Source organism: Phlebotomus papatasi, chromosome 3 (assembly GCF_024763615.1).
Source record: "Phlebotomus papatasi isolate M1 chromosome 3, Ppap_2.1, whole genome shotgun sequence".
Classification (NCBI taxonomy): Eukaryota; Metazoa; Arthropoda; class Insecta; order Diptera; family Psychodidae; genus Phlebotomus; species Phlebotomus papatasi.
The window spans coordinates 73,091,395-73,112,303 of record NC_077224.1 but is presented as its reverse complement, the minus strand read 5'-3'; the positions used below and the strand labels follow the sequence as shown (position 1 = coordinate 73,112,303).

Here is a 20,909-nt window from a genome sequence, read left to right as displayed (position 1 = left end):
GCATTATCAGCTTTTCTTTGTTCTTTGTCTTAACTCTTTGCTCCAGTTCTTGCTGTGTTCTAAAAGCGCCAGTCATGACAAAAACTAATACAAAAAAAGTCGATTAGGCCCTTGACACAGTTACGACTTAATCCGAGAGACGGCTTAGTGGAAAATGATACAAATGTGGTTTAATCATTATTTTAAATATAAAAACACTAAGCCGTCTCTCGGCTAATCCTCAGGTCTGTAAAGGCCGTTACGTAGAAGCACTTGAGAACAGTAAAGATCTAAAAAAAAACATGTTCCTTTTTCATTCCTGTAGCCGAATTTTACAATATCAAATTTGAGAATGAGATTTTCAAATTTGAGAATCCTATTCTCAAACTCACACTACTCAAAATACTCACATTGATTTGAGAACGTTTTGTTTGAAAAATCGCATGCAACTTGCACAATGAGATGCTCAGAGCAAAAGTAGATCGTTTTAATAGGGAATGGCATACAATGGAGACCACTCTTGCTCTGAGCGTCTCCAATGTGAGTTGAGTTTCAACTCAATGTGAGTAAAATTGTGTGAGTTTGAGCAAAAAAGTTTGAGTTTGATAATTCAGTAAACTCAACCTTTTCATCTTTCACATTTACTAAAAACAAATATGTTCAAAAACATCTAAAATGATACTCCCTCCGTTCCGAAATAAGTCGTACGTTTGACGAAAAATTAGGGATTAAGGAATGGTTTCAGAGAATATTTTTGTAATTTGCAAATAATCTTGTGTATGAACTATCCTCCATGTTCAGGGATAATATGGGGATCCTATCACGATGGTAAGTTGAGGAATCGATGTGTTGAAGTTGTCAATTTTTCGCGTTTTTTTCAAAGAGCTCCGGTAGATAGTTAATTACTAATAAATGGAGTGTGATTAACATTAGAGGCTAGAATTTGTTCTAAATTTTTAGTATGCAGAAGTAGAACTCAACAGTTATTACCGATATGATATTTTTCATATCCCAAATTTTGCAGAATGAACAATAAAAAGAGCATTCTTTTTTATGGGTTCGAATATCTGGGTGCAAAATGGTGAGAGATAGGGGCTTGGGACCTTCAGCGGACCCCCCATAAGTTGACCCTGGAACCATTTATATGTTTCTCTAAAACATATCCAGAATTGAAAAAAGAAATCGCACGACGTGTTTTCGAGCAATCCCAAAAAACATGATTTTGGAGGGGAAGGGAAGGGGTGGGGGCAAAATAAAGGACATATTAATGGTCCCAGGGTCAACTTATGGGGGGGTCTCCCGAAGGTCCCAAGTCTGTATCTCTCACCATTCTACACCTATTTTAGATTGAAAATAAAACGCAAAAAATAAGGCATTTTTAAGAAATTCGTTCCTCAACATACCATCATGATTGGACCCCAATTTTAGTGCTGAACATTAACAATAATTCTTCTCAAGAGATAATTGTTGATACACAAAACATTTACCAACAAACTTTTCCTTAATCCCAATTTTTTCCAAACGTATGACTTATTTCGGAACAAGAATTTTTCCCAAACGTACGACTTATTTCGGAACGGAGGGAGTACTATTTATTATTTTTTATGAATATTGCAATATGATTGAGCATCTTATTGTGCGATTTTTCGAACAAAACGTTCTCAAATCAATGTGAGTATTCTGAGTAGTGTGAGTTTGAGAATAGGATTCTCAAATTTGAAAATCTCATTCTCAAATTTGATATTGTAAAATTCGGCTACAAACGATTTTTCAAAGTCGAAATTCAGAGAGCCCAACAACTCCGGGAGACAAATTCTTTGCTCAACAACTCCGGGAGCATGGAAGAAGCATACACACTGCGGGGAATGCCCTCCTGGGAGGTCTACAAACGGACTTAACAGGTTTTTCCAACACGGGATCAACAACAATATAACATGATTTTATTGTAATATTATATCCCGATATGATTAATAATAATGTGGAATGAATAAACTGATTACGAATCGATATATATACTGAGAAGAAAAACAGGGGTGCGATTAACTTTTTTTCCTCATAATTTTAACACTTTTTAGGTGTAAAAATATATCAAGATTTTTTTTATGTTAATTTTACACCTTTTTAAGCGTAAAATTGACATGAAAAAGGGCAACTTTAACTTTGAATACACCTATAAAGCATAATATTTACACCGATTTCGAATCAATACTGCAGGGGCTGCAGGGTAAAACAAACATTTCCGGAATGTTATTTTAACTTTTTCGGATTTCTCTCAGTGTAATTAATTTTTATCCCAAATCTTGGCTTCTAGGACTTGGCATAGTTCACAAATGCTGTGCCATTAAGCTGCAATGGTTCAACCAGCAATGGACTGTATTCCTGAATGAATCAGAAGTATTTCTGGCCTTCTGGATCCCGTTTCAATGCTGAAGTATCAGACCACCCAATTGTATTCAATTGTATCGTCGTTATATTCTATCTTCTCAAATTGTTTTCATTTTTATCCTTAATCTATTGGTAATTCAATTCTGTTCTTTGTAGAATCCTTGAAATCGAGGGATGGGCATAGGGATGAAAATAATGATGGTTCAACGCACATTCAGTGTAACTCTCAACTGTATTAGCACTGTAATTTTGTACTCAACACGCTCGAATAAATTCCATCGGAATTTCGTGCGTTATCATTCACCTATCCAATTCCTGTTCTCTCCATAAATCTCGACCCAAGACGTAGAAAGTTCAACAGAAGTGGAAATGGTTGGAATTGCAAGAAATTTTAAATTCTTATAGAGTTAAAAAAATCCCTGGGATATAAATAAAATACCACAGTCATTCCTCAATATTCTTGGAATCTTCCACCTGTGATCAATGAAAATTTTGCAAATATTTCTCATACTGATTGCGCAACTTTGCACAGGGAATGACTGCCATTTTTTCAGTAATTAAATAAAATGCTTTCTGGATTTGCTTCATCCATTAACTTTCTGGAACGTTTCTTTCAAAACCAATTTTATATATTTTTAGATTCAAAAATTTCCTATCCTTTTGAAAGACTAACTTCTATATAGCCCGACTTCCATATCTTCCAGGATTTTGCACTCCTTTTCTGTGTCTTTTTGACCTTTGATCTATTGTCTATAGCTCCTACAACTTTTTTGACATACAATTCCCTCCTCCAAGAGAGTCCTGTGATGAAAGTTAGGTACTAGAAGGGATTTCATTGGCATGGTAAAAGACCCATTTTATCTCTCAAATTCGCAAGCGTGTGTCATGAGTGATTTTTTTCTTACTTTTTTGGCAACAATTGTTCTTTTCTTCATCGTACGAAGTAACATCATCATTTCCACTCAGTCATATTCTTAGTGCTACTTTTTCCTCTGTCCTAGAACTCTTTGTAATTTCTATTTTCTTCTGTTTTCTCTTTTATTTTTTTTGCTTTCTCAGTCCTCAGACATTTTCATTAGATGTGCTCCTTCATTTACCTTCAATTCACATCATCATTCAAGCTTTACTTGAAGCGATGTGGAATAAGTTACACGTAGAAAAATAACGTATAGCTTTAAATACTTAAACCTTCAGATTCAAATTATTAAAAAAGAATGTTAAACAGAATTTAAAGACCAAAGGATGTACAAATCCATGGCGGTGTACAGTGTACATCACTTGGTTTGTAATCCGTAAGTTCTGGAAAGATTAATTTTTAAGCTAATCAGTAATTTCATAAATTTGACATATAAAATTGAAAAAATAAAGTAATAAAATAATGAAAATATAATTGTATTTCGGATGAAAATTTAATATCTATCCACAATGGTCACAACATGAGAGAAGTCCGAAAAAGTTAAAATAGCATTCCGAAAATGTTAATTTTACCCTGCAGTATTGATCCGAAATCGGTGTAAATATTACCCTTTTTAGGTGTATTGGGGGTTAAAGTTACCTTTTTTCATGATAATTTTACCATGAAAAAGGTGTAAAATTAACATTAAAAAAATGTTGATATATTTTTACACCTAAAAAGTGTTAAAGTTATGAGGAAAAAAAGTTAATTACCCCCTCTTTTTTTCTCAGTGAACCATTTAACTAATGAAATCAATTTAGACTTTTTAGGAATTCAAAGACCTTTTCAATGAATTCAAACTCTTTCAAATCGTTTAAGAACACCATTTCTAGAGTATTTTAAATTTGTATTAAAAATAAAATAAAAAAGACAAAATTGTATTGTATTGCACATTTTTCAACGATATTTTCAAATTTGAAGTCAAGCACTGAATACTGCATACCAGAACTAAAAAGAATCACACGGTTTATTTTTGAGATAAAATGAGACTAATAGAATAATAATAACTAGTAAATAGATTCAGGCTGTTCCTGGAGAATATTTATTACCCTATAAAATTTGGCGGTTAAGATTAATCACAAACTATCATACACTTTGGGCTGAGGCTCATCGATTTTAGAAGTCCTTTTACAAAAATTTCTTGTACAATCATTTACATTAGGTTGAATATTCTCAACGATGAGAGCCTGAGTCTAGTTGGAAACTTAGGTTATTAATATGGATCATTTTTCAAAACCCAATGATCCTTGTTACTCTTTCCTTATTCCAAAACTAGTAGTTCAGAAAAATTAAAATCTTATCAATGATCCTTGATGCGACATATGGAGAATCTCTCGAAGATCCTAAGCTATTATCTCGAATCGTTCGGTTTCTAGACTTGATGATAGACGGATGGGTTGACTGAGATACTGCGTAAAAACGAAAAATTCGAATTTGCAATATTTTATCAAAATCCGATTTCTTAGAGGAGAGGGTGTTATACTAAATATTTTACTTCAACTGACAATCGATCGATATACTTGCCCTATCAGTAGCAATTGGGCTTATAAAAATTACCAATAAAAATTGTAAAAGATTCAATTTAATCAACAATAAATAAATTTCTCAAAAATTCATTTATTAGTGATTTTTTCGACAGATAAATACATCAGAAAAATATCATTTACGAAAAAAATCAAGCTTTATTATTTTTCAAATTAAGATCTTAGAGAGGATTGGCCTATTTTGTGTTGTGGTCCTTTTGTCCATTAATAAACTAAACCTTTGGAGCATTTTTATCGGAGAGTATAACGACTAAATAGGACGTGGTTTAAAATAATTTATTATTTCCAGATTGAAATTAAGTACAGGAATTTGCATATTGAGTGACAACAGTTTACATGACCTTAATGAACTGATTATTATTGGAAACTCATTTATAAAATCAATTTGATAATACCCGTAAATGTAGGGGAAAGCGCAATACCTTCGCACGACTAAACTTTGGACAATTCTATCTTTTCTCTAGGTTACTAATGGACGTTCAAAACAAGAAGAGTAGGGGCAAGTACTCTCCCTTCGAACGTTCATGCCATCGTATAATGTGAATTTCTTTTGTGTGTCCTAAGAGATAAAAATATAATTATGACATAATTAACAATAACTGATAATAAGCTTAGTAATATTAAGTAGAAATGCGTAAGTCTTATAGGAAACATAAAAGAAAATTTACATTATTCGAAGGTATGAACGTTCGAAGTGCAAGTACTTTACATGCAAAATCGTCTGAGAAAGAAGAGCATGTGAATTTCTTTTTTTTTTTAATTTTATCGATTTTAAAGGTCTACCGGAGCCATTATGAACCATTAGGGATAAAAATAGGCCAGAAATTTCGAGTTGGTTCACATTCAGAGTATCACTTTTATTTAGGGATATCCAAAGCTTATTACTAGTTTTTGCTTCATGAGACTCTTGCGAATTTCATACTCGATTTCTTTTCATGTTTCAAATAGGCTGATCTAGGCCTATTACTAGTTGTTTCTTCATAATACGGGCTTCAGACCTAAGACTTAGCCATCTGACTTAACACCTCTAATTCCTAATCAGGCACGATTTTTTAGAAAATTGTTGTTTAGGGTTGGATTATAAGGGCAAATGATTCATTAGATTTTGAAAAATTAATAAAATTGCTTTTTATTTAGATTTCTGAGACCTTCGGGAACTGGGCTAAACCTCCAGTCTAAAGCCGGCATAAGGCTCATCCAAATTTAATACTCATTTTTTAACAAATTAGGAATTTTGATATAGGAAAATGCTTTTTGGGTTGCACATACTCTGGCTTGCAACATTGCATATTTTTTCCATATTCCTTTAAAGAACATGAATTATTTTTTCAAAAAATGCTACTAGCTAATTATGAAGTGTTCGAAACCAGAGTGTATCCGAAGCCTCAAAATCTTCCTCAATATCTAATAAAAACATACCAAATATTCAGTGCTTTTACCAACATTTTAATACATTTTTTCATCGATACCCTCAAACTTTTATTATTATTTTTTTTAATTTTGAAAAATAGAAAAATTTTGTATACCTTTACCGTCAATCTGATGTAATTAAACATTCTCGTGGAGATACCGAATCATTCAGCGTAGGAAGAAGTGGTGCTGAGGAAAAGCCTGGGATGATGGGAGGGCTTTAGTGTGGGAAAACGAAGTGAGTTATATGGCATCAAATAGAGATTATCCATTTATCAAACCAATGTGTCATTTTCTCTTGCTCAACAAAAACATAATGACCACTTTATAATGGGTGAGCTAGAGGTGTGAGAGACCAAAAAGATGGATTGATGATTTTCTTGCAGGAAGTGCCAGAGGATGATGAGGAATTTGTACGAGATATTCATCCTTCGCTTTACGATAATCCCTCCAAGAAATGGAGAATTGTGAGTCACATCGACTCAATTAATTTACACAACCTCTTCAAAATGCCACTTCATACTTTTTTTTTCTTTTTCTACAATTTTCACTTCCAACTCTGGAGAGTATTTATCTAATCATTCTCTCAGCTCAAGACTGCAGAACATTATAGGGCGTTTAGAGAAACAAATGAAAAGTATAATTTCGGAAAATATATGATAAAACTCTTGATTTATTAGAATTGTTTCAAGAAAATTTACCAAGTGGGACATCTGAAGAAAATAACAATAAAATCTTTGGGACATTTATAGCACAAATCAAGTATTTATAAAAGTAAATATTTGATTATTCAATTTCATTTCCAAAGATTCTACAGAAGTGCTCTTTCAACAGTCTTTTGCTTGAATTAAGAGTTTCATTGTGTAAAAAGTATCCAGAGCAATCAATTGAAGATGAAATTAATTGTTTGGCTGGAAAAGAGCGATAAACTGGCCAGTAAATTAAAGTTTCAACTGTTGAAAAAGAGGATGGTCTACTTTTTTTTCTCTCTGCGTTTCCTCTCAAATAAACACCACACTTTTCCCCCATTTATCTTAACGGAAGAGGTTTTTCTCTATTTTTCTCTCCAGCTTTTCCACTCCCTTCTGGCAAACAGTACCACCCTTTTGATCGCTCAAAAAGAACATTAAAATACTTCATGATTATCTTTCTGCTTTTTCAAGGAATCCACCAGGGCTTAGACATGAAGGACGTGGAAAATGTTTCTTTTATAATTTTCTTGTTTCCACTGAAGTTTTTCTCGATTTTTCCCCCAAACAATAGGACTGTTTGTAAATAAATTGTACTTTTAGTGCCTTCAAAATAGTTCATAGGAAACAATGTCTTAAAGAGAGCTTTTACCAGGCATCTCCATCTCAAAACCATGTGTATACAATAGGAGAGAGCTTTGTATTAAAACTCAAAGCCTTAGGCACAGATTTTAATTAGCTCTTCTTCTTAGAATTTAACTGAATAAAACAAAAGACTAGCACGTTTTTATTACTCTTACATTTATTACGCAAATGCAGTTTTAAAATTTACACCTTTGTTTATACCTATGATGTGTAACTATAAAACATTTTACCTTATTATATATATTTTAAAATGTTAAATAAACAATTTTACAAATCGGATAAAAAAATAGAAAAAAATCTACATAAGGCGAGCATCATCATTAATGAGTTGTAGGCCTCCTGTGAAGAGCCTGTGCTACTTAAAAATATTTTTTGTGCTTAAAATTAGACTCTCTAAACACCATATATTACGGTCGTTTTCGGTTACCAAAATTTAAAATATGAAACTTAGCAAATTTTATAACAGTTTCCGCTCAGATCAGCAAAGTTCGATGTTTTGTGGTGTGAGTGTGTCGGGTGTGTCGTCACCGGGAGTATAATTGTCCCCTCCAACTGTGAGGAGGGCAGTCTGGGTTGGAGATCAGAGGTGAAAGGTAGTGAAAGTTTTTTCCTCCTCAGGGAGTTCTGTGAGAAGTGTGTGCAGTGGTGCCGGCGGAGGAGAGGGCCCCACGAATAGAGAAAGAAGAGCCCTTTCCTGTCTCATCGCAGCATGGTCCCCTTGGCGACCATCTGGAGAGTCTTCAGGAATATCGGAGATTCCTTACCAAGGAATCTCATTTCCCGTCTGGATGGAGGAGTACTTTCCACAGAGGAAAGTCAGCAGAGGGACGGAATTTGTGGGGACTATCTTGGTGCTTTGGGGGAACAACAATCTTCCGATTGTGGAAGCAACCTGGTGTCTAATCATTCATCATCATAAATTGCCCCTCCTGTATCCTACGGAGCTCACTATCGGACTATCGCTTCAGGGAGTAATGTTTTCATCGGAGACTTCAATCGGACCGACTCTGGAAGCGCCCTTGCCCAGAAAAATGAAAAGAGGAATCCGGAATCTTATTAGATGCCTATTTTGACGTGATCTTTGGAGTGCCTCAAATCCGGACATGAATTATGTGGAAAAGTATCGGCTGTTTGTCATCAGTTGTGCCAGCGCTTCACCAATAAGAAACCCTAAGTATTTTGTGTTATATGTGTTTACGGAAAATTGATAATATAGTAAGTTTATATGGGCCAAAAATAGGGTTTTTCCTCTGTGGATATTTAAGTGATCAAGGCTGGTGGAGGAAAGTCTGATGAAAAGGGGGCAAGTGGGAGAAGATGGAGAAAAGTCTCTGGGGAGTCTAATGTCTGAGGGGAACCGGTTGGTGGAGGATGGAGAAGTGTTGGGTGGAGGTTTCCAGGTAAGGAAGGGAGGTTGGTCTGCCAAGGAATATCCAAAGAGATCTTTATTTTCGGAGAGGAAATTGGAGGAAAGATCACCGGCATTTGAGAAAAAGGTGTTTTCACCCAGTACCCGGAATGAGTCTTACACATAGTTTAGTATTGCAAGTGCTTTGGGGCGTTTAGTTTTATTTTTTTTTTACAAAAAAATTATACAGATTCATGTATCAGGTTCCGCTCACACTCCAGCTTCGAACACCTCATAATCTTCCATATCCCTTAAATGAGTCTGGCCTAATTTTTTTCATAAAATTTGTGACTTAATACTAGATATTTAAATATCTAGGGGAAAGTACCCTCCTTTCGAACGTTCATGCCTTCGAATAATGGGAATTTTCTTTTGATTTTCCTAAGAGACTTATACATTTTTATTAAATATTAGTTAGCTTATCATCAATTATTGATAATTATGTGACAATTGTGTATAAGTCTCTAGGAAAAATAAAAGAAAATTCGCATTATTCAAAGGCATGAACGTTCGAAGGGAGAGTACTTTCCACTACTTAGGTTTTGTGCATATCATTTCTACCTAGATGATCAGTAAATTTACTGTTTCGGGGATCCGTTGAATTCATCCCACGGGTTTGATGCTGTTAATGATGATGATTTAGAGAGGATCTGTCTTTGGGCTTGCAATAATGGTCTCGTGCTGAGTACTAAAAAGTCTCAGGCACTGTTGATGTATTCTAAGGGTAGGAATCCCACTCCTTTTCTACTGTTTCTCTTGGACGAATATATTCCACTATCCACTCACCAGGGGGTGAAAAACCTAGATGTTGTCTTTAACGATACACTTACTTGGTTCAATCACGTGGATGAGATTTGTCGCTAGGCTTTTCTTACGCTATCTGCATTGTGACGATATCAATCTTTTACTTCAAGGGAAACCAGAATGGTTTTAGTTGAGCGCTAATTGTTTCATTTTTCACTTATGGATGTGAGCTGTTCTTTAGAACACATTGCGAGGTGCAAGACCCTCTGGCGGATAATTCGTGTTTGGCCATATGTTTTCAGACTACTCAAATACATATGATCACATCTCCGCATATGTTGATTCCATACTCGGTCATTCAATGCCAAGTTACATCGATACCCGTATGGTGAATGTTATCTTCAGGATTATTTCTAGTGGTAGGCCGCTGTACCTTTCGGAGCTTATGGGTTCTGTTCAGGGAGTCGTAATTTTCGCAACTCCATTTTTGTGGAGGGTATTATTCCCTGGAATGCTTGGCCCAGAGAGCGAACAAGGGGGCTTATCTTGAGCCATGTGGTCTCCATTAATGCCTCGTCAAAACTTTATGTAGGGCCATTTACTGTACTCTGCACTTGTAAAAATAAAAGGATCAAATTGATCCAAATATGATCCTTTTGTAAAGAGTGGATCAAATTTCAAACTCTGAATGAACATTTATCAGATCATGTTAATTTGATCTATCCTTTGCAAAAGGATCAAACTTGGATCAATTTGATCCTATTAGTTTTATCAGTGTACAGAGGACAGTTTATTATAATGATTTTTAATAAATTGAATTCAATTGAAGTTCCATTTGAAACTAGGAGGAAAAAACCCAATTTTAAAGCAGCCCAATTTCAATGCTGCCCCCCTTTCCTCTAATTATAAAGCTTTCAAATGAGTTTTTGAAAGAAAAAAACCATTTCTAACGCAAGGACTTAACTGCACTAATTCTCCCATTGCATTTACAATTTCCAGGTGATTTCCAATTAAAAGTCCGCCCAGGAAGTTGCAATTGAATTGTGTCCGGCGATGAAAGAAAAATCTTCATTCTTTGCCCGGGAAAACTTTCCCTAATGACGGGAAATTTCTAGTTAGTGTGACAACAATGCCGGTGAGAGTTCTATTCTTATATCATCCAAAAGGATTTCTTTTCCCAACGAGAATCTATTTATTCATGAACTTCCGGATTGGCGTAAATTGGATTCAGTCGGTTGCGCTTTGTACATTCCTGGGGATTTGAGGTGACAAAGAAATGGGAAAATGGGAAATGAAGAGGATTGTCCCAATATAGATACAATCAACGATGTTTCCATATTCAATTTAATGATGGATTGAGACAGTTTTACTGTACTTTTGCAAAGTATTCCTCGGCAGTTGTTTTCTATAAATTGAGGGTTTTCCTTTAGATTTAAATTTTTGATGGATTAATTAGCAGAAGATGGAGAGGGTTCTTTATCCTTGAAGTCGATGGGGAAACCCTGAAAAAATTAAATACCAGAATTTTCGCGTGACTTTCAACTGACTAGACAAAATCTTGTAAGTTTTCCTCAACATGGGATAATTGTTAAATTTGTAAGACTTCCCTTGTGGAAACCACACACATTTTCCCATCGGTGGGGAAAATCACCGTCTGACGATGATGAAGAAGTACAAGGTGTAAGATACTCTGAAGTGGAAAATGCTTTAGCGATGTGACGAATACTTAAATCCATTTTCATCCCCTTGTTACAACATTTGGAACATTTTCATGGGAAAATCCAAATGAATTAACTTTAAAATTTTCTTCCGCAGAATTATCATAAAAATTCCATTAATTGGAATATGATGTGGAAAATTTTACAGAAAATTCCTTTCGCATCTTAATGAATTTGTCTTCTGTTTCATGTAGAATTTTATCTTGTAAGTTCGAATGGAGTTCTTTCATGTGTTTCACATATAGAAAAATCTCGGAAGGGAAAAGTCTAGAGAAAATAATGTGGTTACAAAATGGAGATAAGAGACATTGCATGCAGACAGAGTGAATCACAGACAATATAATGTGCAGAGAAGAACATTGAAGTTCCAACCCTTGCCCTAACCACCTTCAAAAATGTAAACTACACTCACAATGGAAAAAGGAATTCAACGACAGTCATTTTAGTAGAATTCTTCCTGTAACCGATTTCTCTCTGAAACAACCATCTCTTTTGCAGTTATTTTCGACAAGTTTTACGTTTACAGCACTTTTTATTGGTGTTTTTGCCCATTGCAATTTTCAAAACCCTAAATTACACCAAAAGCTCATTGTTGCGAAATCACTATTCTATGATGGGGCAAACCCGTAGAAGAGTGAAAATTGCAAGACCTCTTGCAATTCCTATTTCAAATGGGAAAACTTTAAAGAAACCCCATCACATATTTTTGTCTTTCCGAATTCCAAAGCTGGAAAATTTAAAGGATTAACGATGAACCACGTCAAAGGCATACATTTGTTAAAAGAGATCATTTTCTTTCATGGTATAATTGCTTAAGCAATTAAAATTAATTAACACACGGCTTAATTTTCAAAAGCGTCAAATATCGCAATGTAACGTTCACTAGGGTAACCCAGTTGAACATGATTCATTAAGCCAGGAGAGTTCTCTTGGTACTGTAAGTAGTTGAGTTAGGAGATTGCAATTGCTGTCAATGTGACAGCGTAAACGTCAGTTATGACAGTGCAATCCTACTTTGATTTCTTACTCGAAATATCTTCTTAAGTCATATATCTTAATGACAAAAACAATTAGATTTCATAAATCATGAAATATATCAATGGTAGATTTTCTGGAAATTTCGAATTTTTCGGAGATTGAACACATACACATCGAATACACTGGGGTTTTCTACCTGACCATCTTCATTGTTTACGTCTTTACGTCTTCATTGTTTTCTAAGTTGAAAAAATATTTAAAAAAATAACACCACCAAACCATTTTTTTATGTGTTATTACGTTCTATAAGACAATATTCTTTAAAATGAAAATAATATAGGGCGAATTGTGGAAAGGTGGACACTTAAGAAAAAGTTCAATTTCAAATGCATTTTTAATCCGAATAAATATTTATTATTTTCATTTATTTTGTATCATGAGATTCCTTGTGAAATACTCTAACAGAATCTTAAAGGTTTTTATTAGAAATTTCAACCAATTAATTAGAATATTCAATCAAATTAGAAAAAAAACACATTTTGAAGAGGTGGAAAATTTTTGGAAAGTGGGACAAAAGCTTTTGAAAAGATGGACGTAATGATATTAATGTCAAAATATTATTCGAAATATTTAAAAAATCAATTGTTGGTGGTTTTCTATGTATACTTGCACATTGAATACTTATGCTAATCCCTGCTTTATGTCCGGGTAACACTTGAGGAATCCTAATTACCAAGAACTTCATGGATGTCCAACCAAAAAGAGGTTCTCTAAATTTGACAGACGTTTCGCACTTTCCAGCAGTTATAGCTTTAAAGTGGATGCAACTTTGATTGTTTAATAACAACTTTTGCATTTTTACCTTCTCAAATAATCACAAAATTAGGTTTAATATTTTTTTATCGAAAATTGAAATATTTTCTATATATCTGAGGTGTCTCACATTCCACATTGCTTGGTCCCACTTTCCAAACTGTCTCGCAATCCACATTTTACCCTATTAGTTAAATTTTTCCAAATATAAACACCATGAACAAGAGTGCAATTGACCGGTCATACGTCCTTCTTGAGAGTTTCATATCACACTGTTCGTTAATATTCTCTTTTGAAACTCAGTGTTCGAAAAATGTTCGAAATTTCATCAAGTATAACAGCTGTTGTAAAAAAAAATTAAAACAAATATGTTTTGGATTCCAGTCTAAATCTCGAAATCCAAAATCCCAGACGCCAAAATACCGAAAGCCAAAATCCCGAATGCCAAAATACCGAAAGCCAAAATCTCGAAAGCCAAATCCCGAATTCCTAAAAGTATCATAGCTACTCCCACGATTGCACTCGCCATTGCTGGAGGCAAAGGGAAATCTTCTAGATCTTGGGAAATTATTTTAAACATTTTTCTCCAGAATTTTGAAACAGGATTTTAAACATTCGGGATTTTTGATTTCTGGATTTTGGGTTTAGGGATTTTGGCTGCCACCGGTTTATATTATATGCTATATTATTCAGTCTCTTTTTTTCAATTCTTTCCAACTATTTTATCGTATTTTCCTCAAACTGATTACATAAAATTATCTCATTGGAGCTTCATCGCAATAAAAACGTAACAAAAATCTTGAACAGCACTCCCCATTTTATTTATCAGGTTTTACTATCAAATCTGTTTTTTTTTGTCATGTTTGCTAATTAAAAAATGTTTGTTCATATTACCTCTTGATTTTCTGACAGAACAAAATATTTGTATGCAAAAAACATCACTATAATAACGTTAATACTATCACATTTCTGTTTACAGGTGGGGTTTGATTGTCCAAAAATGTCTTGCATAAAAGGTAAATAGAACTCTATTTTTCACAAAAAGTCGTTATTTTTCGAACAATTCAAACTTTATTTAGAATTTTCAAACTAAATTAATAAAGTAATTACTCAGTGATTATTAGGGGATTATTAAGAAATGAATCTTGTTGTTTTAAATTTTCCATCAATTCGTAATTCGAATTCCGATCTCGAACCGATCTTCGAATTTTTTAAATTAAAGTTGTGAATAAAGTAAATGTGTGATGTAAATCATGGTAAGCTAATTTGAAATATCCGCGCGTTGCTAAATTTGGTACTAAGATAGGAAAATTAAAATTAAATTTGACAAAGCAATAAACTAAAATCCAATTATATAAATAATAATTATAAATTTTTAAGGTTAGGCATGCATCCGGTTTTATTAATGAAGGCCCTGTTTTATGATGTAAGTATCTTAGGTTTGAATTCTCTTTAAATGTGTCAACACCTTGGAAGCAATTATCTTTCGAAAAACGAATATTAGATGAAAATGACTTCCAAGAGAACAGATTCAAATATCAGTTTCGAAAGCCAAGGAGAATATATTTTTATTTCTGGAATTGTCCGCGTGATGGCTGAAGAATTTCTTGTTCGAATTTCGAAGTTTTAGCTTTGTTTTAGGGAACATAAAAGGAACAGCTCTCGTAATATTGCTGTTCCATTTAATATTTCCTCATAATCACTGAAATAAGTGCGTCTTCTAATATTTTATTGTGATATTTTATAAATTTTGCGAATTAACCCTTGTTTTGTTTGAAAATTCGAAAATAAGTTTAAATTTTTCGGACTTTAACGACTTTTTTGTACAACGTAAAGTATTAGTATTTATCTTCCAGTAATGCCACTATTGAAAACTGTATTCCATTATTAGTATTTGTTTTTTTTTTATTATTAATTAGAAAAATTAGAGTCGAAATTCAATTATCGAGAGCCAAAATAGTGAAAAATTACAAATATTTTTAATATTCTTCATTTAGTGACTTTCTCTGTATTTCACGTATTTCAGGAAAAATCTGCAAGAGTGAATTATACTATATTTTGGGAGTAATGAAATTAATTGAAAAATAAAATTAAATTTGGAAGCATGAGTGTCACTTTCGAAGCAATAATTGAAGTTCAGTTATTGTGATTGACTCTTGACAAATTGAAAGTGAAACTTTTATCAGATCTATTTTTAGATTTAAATTTGATCAGCAGTTAATGTAATTACGCTCACATTAGTACAGTTGAATTTAATTATCACCAAAATAATTTCCCTGTACATCAAGTATTGCAATGAAACGTTTGAAAAGTATCCCGCATGAGCAAGAAGCACTGAAAAAAAGTACGTTTGGTTTCAGTACTGTCAGGGCTTAAATTAGGAGTCTATTGATTTGACAGGATTTTAAAAGTTTGATTTTCTGAGAGCTGTTTGAATTTGTTGTAAAGAAATAATTTCATAATGTTCATCAAAAATTCCATTTGACCTCATGGTTCTTCAGATGAATTTGCTATTTAATTTCCATTGGTGAAACATTTAATAATCTGTTGGCAATGCTGCTGGTACTTTTGAAAAGAAACTCTTCTAGAGTCTCGGTGAAAATGTGAAATCTCTAGGGAGACAAGTTTAGTAATTAACAGCCAGGAAAATTGAGGAGTTGGGGCTGATGAAGAATAGAAAAGACACAGATGAAATGAAAATGCTCGTGCGGTGCTTTTGAGAAAATTCCCACCCGCAATGTCCCCAAGGGATTCATTGGAGTCTCACTGGGAGCTTTTGGTTAAGGAGTTGAATTTTCAAGCCATACATATACCCTCTCTCCGCCCCAACCCTAATTTACATACATAAAAAGCAATTTGAATTTGCCACAGATTTTCCCTGCTTTTTCATCCCCCCGCATGTTCAAGCTATAAACTTACACATTTTGCGTTTTAATTGTATTTTCCCATTGTTGTTGAATTTTATTGTGGAAAAGTGTGTGCTGTGTGCGAGAAAAATACACAGCCGTATACTCTTTTCCACCATTTATTGTTGGTTGTGGTGCTTAAAATTCAACGTCTGCTGATCACACAAGTTTTCCTTTAAGCACCAAAGCTCCTCATTGTTTCGCCACTCATTAGAATCACTCATTTTCTCCGGAAAGAGACAATGAATTCTATAAAACCCGGGAATTTCATCATATTTGTTCCTATTGCTTAATGAGCTAAATACTCGAAATTTAGGAGAAAAATTAGACAAATTGCTGAGTAATTTCTCAAAAGTAAGTCTAAGTCAGATGGAGTATAAAATTTTTGTTCTTAATTTGACTGGGAATATTTACCATAAATTAAAATAAATGTTTACAATGCAACCCGGTTGACGCGGCAGTCATTACACGGCATTGATTCTTAAGATGTGTGCATTACATACTCAGTTCTTAAGCGGATAGATTCTTCATTTGATAAATTGTTTAATTTTACATAAAAAAGAAGAAGCACTCGTAATACGAAAAGTGCTCTTTCCGTAGTAGAAAAGTGGTCCTGCAAAAAAGTTTAAATAATTATTAAAATCCAGATTCAGAAAACCAGTAATTCAGTGTTCACTCTTAGCCCCTTACCCCAAGCTCTTGTCTCTTCTTGTTACTAGGATGTCATAGGAATAGGTTGAGATTTCATCCATATAATGCTAGTAATTATTTTCTATGTTCAATAATTCTATCTTGTATTTAGATTTCTCAGCAAGGGTTTATCAAAGTTAGGAGTACTGGAAATTTTTTCTGGTGGAGATTTTATGAAATCATTCGATCGAAATATGAAGATAGAACATGAAATAGAATCATAAAATTGATAGATTGATGATGGATAGATGATAGATAGACAGATATTAGTGTTATATACCGCTAAATTAAATTCTGATTGATCAGTATTACGTGGATCGATTATCTATTGAATAACTGAAACAGAATAACTGACTTTTTTGTTTACGAAACGTGTATTTACAACTTAAGTAGGAAAAATATCAATTATTGATTTCGAGTATGAAAATAAGCATTTTGAGCAAATATTAGCAATTTTTAATCTTTAAAGAAATCTATTTTATGATTCTCTTGTGGGATGGGGACTTGAACAAGGGTACTGTACATACAATAGTACCGAGTTCCGAGTACCGAGTCTTTCCGGAAGGACGGAAAATCCTTGCAGCCGCCCTCTCTTTTATGGAGTAAATCGGTGCTCCCCGGAAGTATCACCCTAAGGGTTAGAATACATACCGCGGTGACGACGAAATGTCCCCCGATGAGTAAACACGTTGAGCCCATGGGTTTGTAGACAAATCCTCAGATCTGTCAGTCTCCTCGGAGTTGAAGATTCAGTGGGATGCGTATGAAAAGTTTTGGATGGCATGGCCTTATTCTAACTACAAGACGGCTTCCGGATAGTGTTCTGTAGTCTTCCTTTTTGAAGGGAAGTTCCCTCGAAAAGGCCCCATGAGCACAATCTGCCACTGCACCTCTCACTTTACTCTTACCATCCACAAGTATATCTTGAAAAATTCTAAGATCTATTTGAAAAGCCAAAAAAGAGACATCCTTAATTCTAGATACTTTCACAAGGTGGCTGAAGTACATTCTGTTCGAATTTCTAAGTGCTAAAGTGTCAAAATATGTCGGTCTTTAAATTGTTGTGAGGAAAAACACAAAGCAACAACTTTTAGGGTAAACGCTCATAATTTTAAACAGTCTGCTTATAAGTATCGATGTTCCAAGTTTGAAGTGCGATATTTTCAAAACTAATTGACATTTTTGTTAGTCACTTTTCAGAAGGGTTGTTTAGAAACTTGGCAAGCTATTTATCGTCTTATTTTTACTAAAATTAGTTTTAATACGTTTAAAAATGAATTGATATGTAGAGGTGAATTTGGCTCTTATTTTGTACAACTTGGCTATAAATTTGGATAGCTAATCCGCCTCAAGAGGATGCCCATTGTTCTTCTTCTAAAAAATTAGGTTTAGATTTAAGGAAAAACCAGCTAAAAATGTTTTTTTTTCGGCAGCCAGTATTAGGTGAGATTCTTAACAATCTCACCTACTATAATCCTAACAAAATTTCATGTCCTCCGATCGCGCTCAAACTTGGCCAAAATGTGTTTCGCCACTTCCTGATCACGAATATATGGGGGGCTAAGTTACGTTCCCGGCCGGCCGGCCGGCCGTCCGGCCGCTCTTTGGAGCTTAATAGCTCCTAAACTAAAAAAGATATCGACTTGCGGTTTTCGGCAAAGGTTAAATATCGTATGAAAATTGCAACATGGTGCATTGACCCCCCACCCCCCACCCCTCCTTCCGCCATTTTAGAGACCCCCCTTTTTTTGTTTTCTCAATAGCTCCGGCCCTATGGCATCGAGCGGGCTCAAATTTTAGTATGTTATAGCTGGGCCTTAGAGCTTTCCATCAATACCAAACTTAAGGTCCCCCGACCCCCCTGACCCGAGCTATAAGGGTCCAAAAAAATTTTCTTAAAATGGCCATAACTCCGGTTCTAATTGTCAGAATTTAAAAAATGAGGGCTTTTTGGAAAGCTCTCATGAAATGCCACTTTTCCTTCTAACATCGCAAGTTCATAAAACCACCGCTAGGGGCGCTTTTTTTAAAAAGAAAATTTTTAAATCTTAAAAGTAAAATAACTCAAAAATTCCTTATGCAATCGGGCTGAAATTTTAGTATGTTGTAGCCGTTGATTATACCTATCAAACAAAAAAACCTTAAGTCGATCCATAACCCCTGACCCGAGCTATAAGGGGTCAAAGTTCGAACATTGACCGGCCTCTATCTCCGGTTCTAATTAACATAGCAACCTAAATTTTACCTTTTTGGTTTCGTCTCGATGAGCACTTTCAGATGGAAGTTCAAAAAGTCACCATAGGTGGCGCTGTGATAGCGTCAAAATTCATCGAATTTCAAAGTCACTTTTCTCAAAAACGGCATTGTGCAAGTTAATGAAATTTTAGTATGTTGTAGTCCAGTCTAGGACGTTTCCAAAATGGTGCGTATGTGCGCTGTGGTTTCAATAGAACCGGAGATATGAGGGGTCAAAGTTCACAAAATTTAAAAAATCATATTTCCGGTTCTATGTGACCGATTTTGATGAATGAGGGCTTAAACGAAAGATCTCATCAAATACTACAACTTTCTAGAACATTTGAACTTCGTGGGACCAACACCAGGGGCGCCACAGTCGAAAAACCAATTTCAATATCACATAACCTCAATTATCTCGACTGTCGCTGAACCGATTTTGATGATTACTTCGACATAATTGTAGAGCACATTTGTCTCTACATTTCGTCCATACATCATTTTCCACTCAGACTAAGCTATCACTCAGATTTTGCCGTTTAAGTGTGAAAAAATTGATTTTTCCCATAATAACGCTTTGAAATCACTCAAATGCCAATTTGACTGCCTCTACTCCACCAAGACACTTAAAATAGGGTTTTGAATGGAAAGTCCCACAAAAGACAACAATTCTTTGATATAGTTGAAGTTCAACAAATGACTACTTGGGGAACTCTGGATGAAAAAACGAGTTAAGAAACAAAAAACCTCGATTATCTTGACTTCTGAGTAATCGATGAGATCATGTTCTATGGAAAAATTATAGAGAACATTCTGGTCTACATTTCACCCATATAACACTTTTCTGTCAGTTCATCCAAATCCTTGATATTTTGGTTTAAATACAAAATTTGTATAATTTCACGAATTTGATTCAAGATAACTGAATGGCGTCTCCCAACTTCAGCTCTAAATCGAATTTGCATGCACTCCGAGTTAGCTCATGTTAAGAATCTCACCTACATAAGCCGGTTAGGATTATCTGTCCCTTTTTGCTTGAATTTCAAGTAAAACTTCCAATAGAATATTTCTTAAACTTAAGAGTATAGTGGTTTTGAATCCGTAAAGTCTTGGATTCATACTTATTTACCCTTAGGTTATAAATTACCCTTAAGATTTACTCTTATAGACTTTAGTTTACGAGGGCACCCTTAGGCTTTAATGGCCTCGTAATGTACGAAATTTTTGTCAGATTAAAATGAATTATTGTATAAAGATATTTCGAAACAATATTTATCTATATTTATAAATACATATCAAAAATTTTGGTGAATCTCAGTGCATTTCCCCCAATTTTGCTTGTTCCAGTACTTTTCGACTCTTGTTTTAAAATGAATTTTAAATATTTAAGAGACTTAATAATCCATTAGAATAGTAGAATAGAACATATTGTGAGTTGAAGTACAACTTATTCTTAAATTGCTTTAATTAGTTTTTTTTTAGCTTGGGTGACCAAAAAGTGATTTTACATGGCATAAAGGGCTGACTCTACCCTACATTTGGACTAAAATGGTTTTGAATTCAGAGTATTCTGATTTTTAATTTAGAGTACAATGGTTTTTAATTTAGAATAAAGTGATTGTGAAATTTCACCAAGCAATTTCTCCTTTCAATTCAGAAGAATTTCTAAAAATTTTTTTATTCTAGTAAATTGGTATTGAATACTATAGTTTTGGATTTAGATCTCTCTATCAAAAATTTAGAGCAGGATAATTTCGATTTTAATTTTAAAGTATCATCGTTTTGTCTTTAGAGTATGGTTTTGTTTTTA

The 20,909-nt window shown here is 34.1% G+C and overlaps 1 protein-coding gene across 2 annotated transcripts in view; it reads left to right on the top strand.

The window, feature by feature from the left end:
- Positions 1–20,909, top strand: part of LOC129807309 (uncharacterized) — a 352,121-nt gene that overhangs the window by 215,323 nt on the left and 115,889 nt on the right. Inside the window, exon 3 of one of the 2 annotated variants that reach the window (XM_055856496.1) lies at positions 14,248–14,284. The exons of the other annotated variant lie outside the window; for it this stretch is intronic. The gene's annotated coding sequence lies outside the window, so the exon portion shown is untranslated. The remainder of the gene's footprint in view (positions 1–14,247; positions 14,285–20,909) is intronic. 2 annotated transcript variants of the gene reach the window in all.